The following is a 6,921-nucleotide window of genomic DNA, read 5'->3' as shown; positions in this document are numbered from 1 at the left end:
TCACCCGTAGAGAGGATTCCCGTGGTCTGTGAGTACCCTAATGTTTTCCTAGACGAATTGTCAGGGATTCCCCGCGATAGAGACATAGAGTTTGCAATAGAGCTGCAACCCGGGACTGCACCTATATCCAAGAGACCCTATAGGATGCCTCCAGCAGAGTTAGTAGAGCTGAAGAAGCAGTTACAAGAATTGTTGGATAAGGGATTCATTCGCCCAAGTACTTCACCATGGGGATGTTCGGCCTTGTTCGTCAAGAAGAAGGATGAGAGTCTGAGATTGTGTGTGGACTACCGCCCCCTCAATGCGGTAACGATTAAAAATAAATATCCCTTGCCCCGCATTGATGTGTTTTTGATCAGTTGGTAGGAGCCAAGGTGTTTTCCAAGATAGACCTTCTCTCTGACTATCATCAAATCAAGATCCGGGCCAGCGATATTCCGAAGACGGCTTTCTCTACCAGATACAGACTTTATGAGTACTTGGTGATGTCATTCGGGCTGACCAATGCCCCGACATATTTCATGTATTTGATGAATTCAATATTTATGCCAGAACTGGACAAGTTTGTGGTGGTCTTCATTGATGATATCTTGGTCTATTCAAAAAATGAAGACGAGCATACCGAGCATTTGCACATCATACTTCAGCGACTGTGGGATCATCACTTGTATGCTAAATTGTCCAAATGTGATTTCTGGCTGAGGGAGATTAAGTTCTTGGGGCACACCATTTCTCAGGATGGGATATCAGTTGATCCTGAGAAAGTGCAAGATGTGATAGATTGGAAGCCTCCTACCACCGTACGACAGATTCGGAGTTTTCCGGGATTGGCAGGATATTATCGGAGATTCATTCCGGATTTCTCTAGGATTGCTAAGCCAATGACGGAATTGTTGAAGAAGGGAGTAAGATTTGAATGGAGTCAGAAATGTGAGGATGCCTTTCATGCATTAAGGCAGCATCTGACAATCGCACCCGTGCAAGCACAGCCTGACAACACCAAATCTTTTGATGTGTATTGCGATGCTTCGGGCACTGGACTGGGTTGTGTTTTGATGCAAGACAATCGAGTTATTGCCTACGCATCTAGAGCACTAAGGCCTCATGAGCAGAATTACCCCACGCATGATCTGGAGTTAGCAGCAGTAGTTCATGCTCTGAAGATATGGAGACATTATCTAATGGGAACTCATTGTAACATCTACACTGACCACAAGAGTCTCAAGTATATTTTCACTCAGGCTGATCTTAATATGAGATAGAGAAGGTGGTTGGAATCGATCAAGGACTATGATCTGGAAGTACATTACCATCCTGGCAAGGCCAATGTTGTGGCAGATGCCTTAAGTCGAAAAGCCCAGTGCAACTGTGTAACTATGGACTCTAAGATCGCCACTCTGTGTGACAAGCTGCGCAAGCTGAACATGGAAGTTGTTTCCCCAGGTACCTTGTCTTATATCTCAGTGGAGCCAACTTTGCAAGAGCAGATAATCATGGCATAGATTGGTGACAAGGGTGTTCAAGTCATTAAGGAAATGCTCGAACAAAAAGTAGATAAGTACAAATGCTTTCATCAGGCCCGCAAGGGAGTTCTCTAGTTTGAAGATCGATTGGTTGTTCCTAAAAATCCAGAACTCAGGAAGAAAATATTGGACGAAGCTTATCTTTCCAAATTTTCCATGCACCCCGGCAGTAACAAGATGTATCATGACCTCATATCCTTGTATTGGTGGACCAGAATGAAGACAGAAATTGCTAAGTATGTATCTGAGTGCGACACTTGCCAAAGAATCAAGGCTAGTCATTTGAAGGTAGCAGGTACCTTACAGCCTCTTCCCATCCCTTCTTGGAAATGGGAGGAAATTTGCATGGATTTCATTGTGGGTTTGCCCAACACCTCCTGGCACCACGATTCTATTTAGGTCATTGTGGATAGGCTAACCAAAACAGCTCATTTCTTGCCAGTGCATACCACCCACAAGGCAGAGAAATATGCAGAGATCTATATTGACCAAATAGTGCGTTTGCATGGAATTCCGAGGACTATTGTGTCTGATAGAGGAGCACTGTTTGTGGCACATTTTTGGGAGCAACTACAAAAGTCACTTGGAACAACCGTGATTAGAAGCTCAGCATACCATCCTCAAACAGATGGTTAGACAGAAAGAGTAAATCAGATTCTTGAGGACATGTTGAGGGCATGTGTGTTACACTATGGTAAGAATTGGGATAAGTGCCTTTCTCTAGCAGAATTCTCTTACAATAATAGCTACCAATCCATCCTAAAGATGACACCTTTCGAGGCCCTGTATGGGAGAAGGTGTAGAACCCCGCTAAATTGGTCACAAGCGGGAGAAAGGGAGGTTTTTGGACCTGACATAGTGCTTGAAGCCGAGAATAAAGTCAGAATCATTAAGAAGAACTTGGAAGCTGCTCAAGCCAGGCAGAAGAACTATCATGATAAAAGAAGGAAGCCTCTACAATTCGAAGTGGGGGATCATGTGTATCTCAAGGTGTCACCCACCAAGGGTGTTCAGAGATTTGGGATCAAGGGCAAATTAGCTCCTCGCTACATTGGGCCCTATGAAATCAAGGAGACTTGTGGACCTGTAGCATACCAGTTGAAGTTGCCGCCTCATATGTTAGCCATTCATGATGTGTTCCATGTGTCTTAGCTAAGGAAGTGTGTCCGCTTACCCACAGAAGTATTACCTGAACCAGAATTGGAAATAGAACCGGACTTGTCATATCAAGAGCACCCCATCAAGGTATTGGACTAGAATGAGAGGTGAACTCGAGCGAGGTCAATCCGAATGTAAGGTTCAGTGGAGCAACCATTCAGAAGAAGAGGCCACGTGGGAAACTGAGGATTTTCTGCGCTCTCGCTTCCCCAATTTTCTGCCTACAGGAATCGGTACGTAACCCAAAACACCCACCCCAACCTGCCCTTTGAATCTAAATATAAGAGAAACGTAGTTAATAAGAGTAGAGTAAGTTGTGAAAATAAATCTAGAAGGATTTCCTTCTGAAGTTGCAAAGAGAATGACATTTGAAGATCATTTAACTAGAGAATCTTGATCAAAAGGAACCACAACACACTAACACGCACCTTCTTGGTACCCCACTAAAGGATCCCTACCCAATCTCGGGGCGAGATTCCTTTAAGGGGGAGGGCTGTAACACCCCAGGTGTTACCCAAAGCCCTGGCTAAAGGAGCACACTTGTGTCCTACTCACCCTATATGCTAGATTGGAAAGTAAAGGCACTAAAAGCGTAGAAGCATGGTTAAGCCAAGTATTGATCATCAAAATAAAGGAACCCTAGCCTTCATACAATTTTCACCCATGAACAAGGTTCTAAAACCCTAATTCCCCTCTTAAGCCATTAAAACCCTAAGCATGGGATTAAAGGGGAAAGAGTGGGCAAATGGCCAAATCAATAAAGGGAACCTTTACCAAAGATGAAGTATATTAGTAAATCTACAAAATGTATTAAGAGAGGTATTGCAAAAAGGGCCAACAAAAACCCCAAAACCATTCACCAAGTGGGGAGCACACTAGAGCCATTCAAAATTTTCTAAGTCACCAAAACCAACCATAGCCCAAAGATCAAATGTGTTCACCCTTGTGCGGGCGCCAAAACCACTTGGACTAAATAGCAAAAAGTGGCCAAATTACCCAAGGCACCCACCTACAAAATTTGAAATTAAACCATGGTCGTTTGACATGGTTTGGCATTAGTTTTTCGCTGGTGAATAGTGCAGACAGACAAGACTTGGCGCCCACATATCTCACAAGCTAGGGCAGATCTTCCATTGGAACTTACACAAACTAGCTAGCCCTAGGTGCCAAGAAGAGATCTTGCACAAGACATTTGGCGAGATTCGCACGCTTTGGAGCTCTGCAGGCGCAAGAACTCGAGTAGATGAACACGACCACGTGTTCGACGCGCCCTAGCGACGCCAGAGCATGCCCTCGGCGCCCCCCCACACGCGCAGCCCCACACCGTGCCAACCCCGCGTCCATGCCCGCGCCCGTGGCTATAAAAGCCACCTCGGCCTCGACCGTACACCCCCGCGCGTCCCTGACCCAGCCCGAGCACAAGTTCGCCGGCGTTTGCCCAGAGAGTGAAGTGCCAGCGGCCGTGCAAGCCACGACCACTGTAGACCAGCCAAACCAGCCACTCCCCGTCCTGTCCGACCCTCGGGTTAGCTTCTACAGACCTCAGTGAAGCTCCCCAAGCCGCGGATTGAACCAGACCTCGCCGGAGACGCCGGATCAACGTCGCCGGACTTCAACCGGCCGCCGTCGCACGTAGACCGAGCTTCACGGTAAGCCATTCGTCGATTCCTTGTACCTATAGCATCCTTAGCATCCCGTGAAGCTCCCTGTGCCATTTGATTGAACCCTACCGCCGTGAGCAGGCCGGAGCACACGCCGCCGATGAGCCCTTCCGCCTGCTCACGCGGTCAGCCCTATTCCGGCCATCACCATCGATGACCCACACCTTGACGTGACCGCCAGGACCTCCCGGACCTCAACCAACTCTTCACCGGACCTCCCTCGCCGCCGGTAAGCCGCGCCACCCTTTTTCCTCTCCACGGTTACTGTTGCAAGGGGGAATGTAGCATCCCAAAAATTCAAATTCTGAAATTTTCTCAAACTCACCCTAAATTCAAAATGAATTTCAAATTTCATTTCAAAATGTTTGTTTGCGAGTTGATATCAACAAATAAATTATAGTGGTCTATATTCTCTCTAAAATCCTCCTCAAAATATCCTACAAATATTTCCCCAGTGATCCCCCTCAAATTCTTTCCAGAAATACTGCTCAGATATTTCCCCAGTAACCCCCTTTGATTTCTTTCTAGAAATACTGCCCAAATATTCCACCGATGTATCTCCGGATATTTTCCTCTTGAGAAATACCTTCAGAATCATTTTTCAAGACCCTACAAATATTTTCTTCATAACTTTCCTCATGCCCATACATATACGTATGCCTCCAGTGTCATACGGTGAGCTCTACAAGCTAATTACACTTATACAAGACAAATACATGCTAACCTCCCACTAATCCTCTCATCCTCCCACTAATCCTCTCATCCCTCCCCCTAATCCCCCCACCATGGCTATAAATAGAGGGGCAAGGGCCTCCTCTCTTCCCACCCCAAGCCATTTCATGGCAACTCTCTCCCCCCCCACACACACCCACTCCATGTTCCACACAAGCACACACTAGCACAAGGATCGTTCGATCGTTCTTCGATCGTTCGTCCCCTGTTCTTAGTTTGTTCGTTCGTTCGTCCGATCGTTCGATCGTTCGTCCGATCGTTCGATCGTTCGTCCGATCGTTCATGGTTCGTTCGTCCGTTCGTCCGATCGTTCGATCGTTCGTCCGTTCGTTCGTCCAAATAATCTTTTTCCTACCGTTATGCTGCCGAAATTCCGATCGTTCGTTCATTCGATCGTTCATCGTTCGTTCATAGTTCCTATTCATCGTTCATCGTTCGTTCATAGTCCCTATTCATCGTTCTTCCAGATAATCTTTGTCCTGCCGTTATGCTGCCGAAATTCCGATCGTTCGTTCGTTCGATCATTCGATCGTTCATCGTTCGTTCATAGTCCCTATTCATCGTTCATCGTTCGTTCATAGTCCCTATTCATCGTTCTTCCAGATAATCTTTGTCCTGCCGTTATGCTGCCGAAATTCCGATCGTTCGTTCGTACGATCATTCGATCGTTCGTTCGTCCAAATAATCTTTTCCTGCCGTTATGCTGCCGAAATTCCGATCGTTCGTTCGTCCGATCATTCGATCGTTCGTCCGTTCGTTCATAGTTCCTATTCATCGTTCATCGTTCGTTCATACGACTATTCACTATCACTATTCACCATTACTATTCACCATTACTATTCATCGTTACTATTCACATACACTATTCATTATTGTTACTATTTATCATTACTATTCATCATCGTTACTATTCATCGATGATATCTGTAATTTCTTTTCCATCGCCACTATTCATCGTTACTAATCATCGTTACTATTCATCGGTCAAATAGTCATCCCAAATTTCAACTACTCATCCATCATGATGTCCAGTCCACCTAAGACCAGCCAGACCCATGTTCCAATCATACGAACTCCGGTGACTGTGATTTTCCTTCCAGTAGGGAACTTCCCATCTGGTCACCCATCCCAGGTTTCTCCGAGTTGAGCACGCTTAACTTTGAGATTCCTTCGAACCAGGCTCCCAAACTCAGATTCCAATAATTCTCGTTTCTAAATTTTTATCAAACTATTCCCTATCCAGCCATGTCATCCCTTAAACATGGTTCATATTTCAGAAGACTCCCAAAATACTCTTGTCCCATATTCTACCTATAACTCTCATGTTCATACTAAGTCAGACGATTCATTCGTCACTATTCTCACCAACAGTGAACTTCACTGTGCTACACCACATACACCCAGCTATAAATACACCCAGCTACCCTCTCCCTCTCCACACACACTCAACACCCTCAGCCAAGGCAAACACCCCACCCACTCAGTTACTCTGCTCTGCCAGCTACACGCATAGTGTCGCTTCGCCTCCAGTCCACCCTCCTGGTAAGCACCTCCGCTCCACCACTAGTAATATCACAACACCACATGACACAGATTCTACTCAAGACTCTACCCATCCATATATCGCTATTCTGACCACTATACTAAATATTTGTTGGTATACTTGCTTGTTTGTATGTTTGCTTGTTCATGTTGCATAGTTATCGGAGCGTTCGTGCCGTCTCGTGGAGGCCAGATCTACAAGTCTACACCAGGCGGTGGAGCCAGAAGCCAGTTCCGCGAGCTCCCCTTCCCCCTTCGCCGAATAAGCACGGCAAGCTCACTGGATCCCTTTGATGCATAAATTA

The sequence above is a fragment of the Zea mays genome, chromosome 1, assembly GCF_902167145.1.
Source record: "Zea mays cultivar B73 chromosome 1, Zm-B73-REFERENCE-NAM-5.0, whole genome shotgun sequence".
In the NCBI taxonomy this organism is placed as follows: domain Eukaryota; kingdom Viridiplantae; phylum Streptophyta; class Magnoliopsida; order Poales; family Poaceae; genus Zea; species Zea mays.
The sequence above is the reverse complement of the archived record's forward strand: the minus strand, read 5'-3'. Positions refer to the sequence as shown.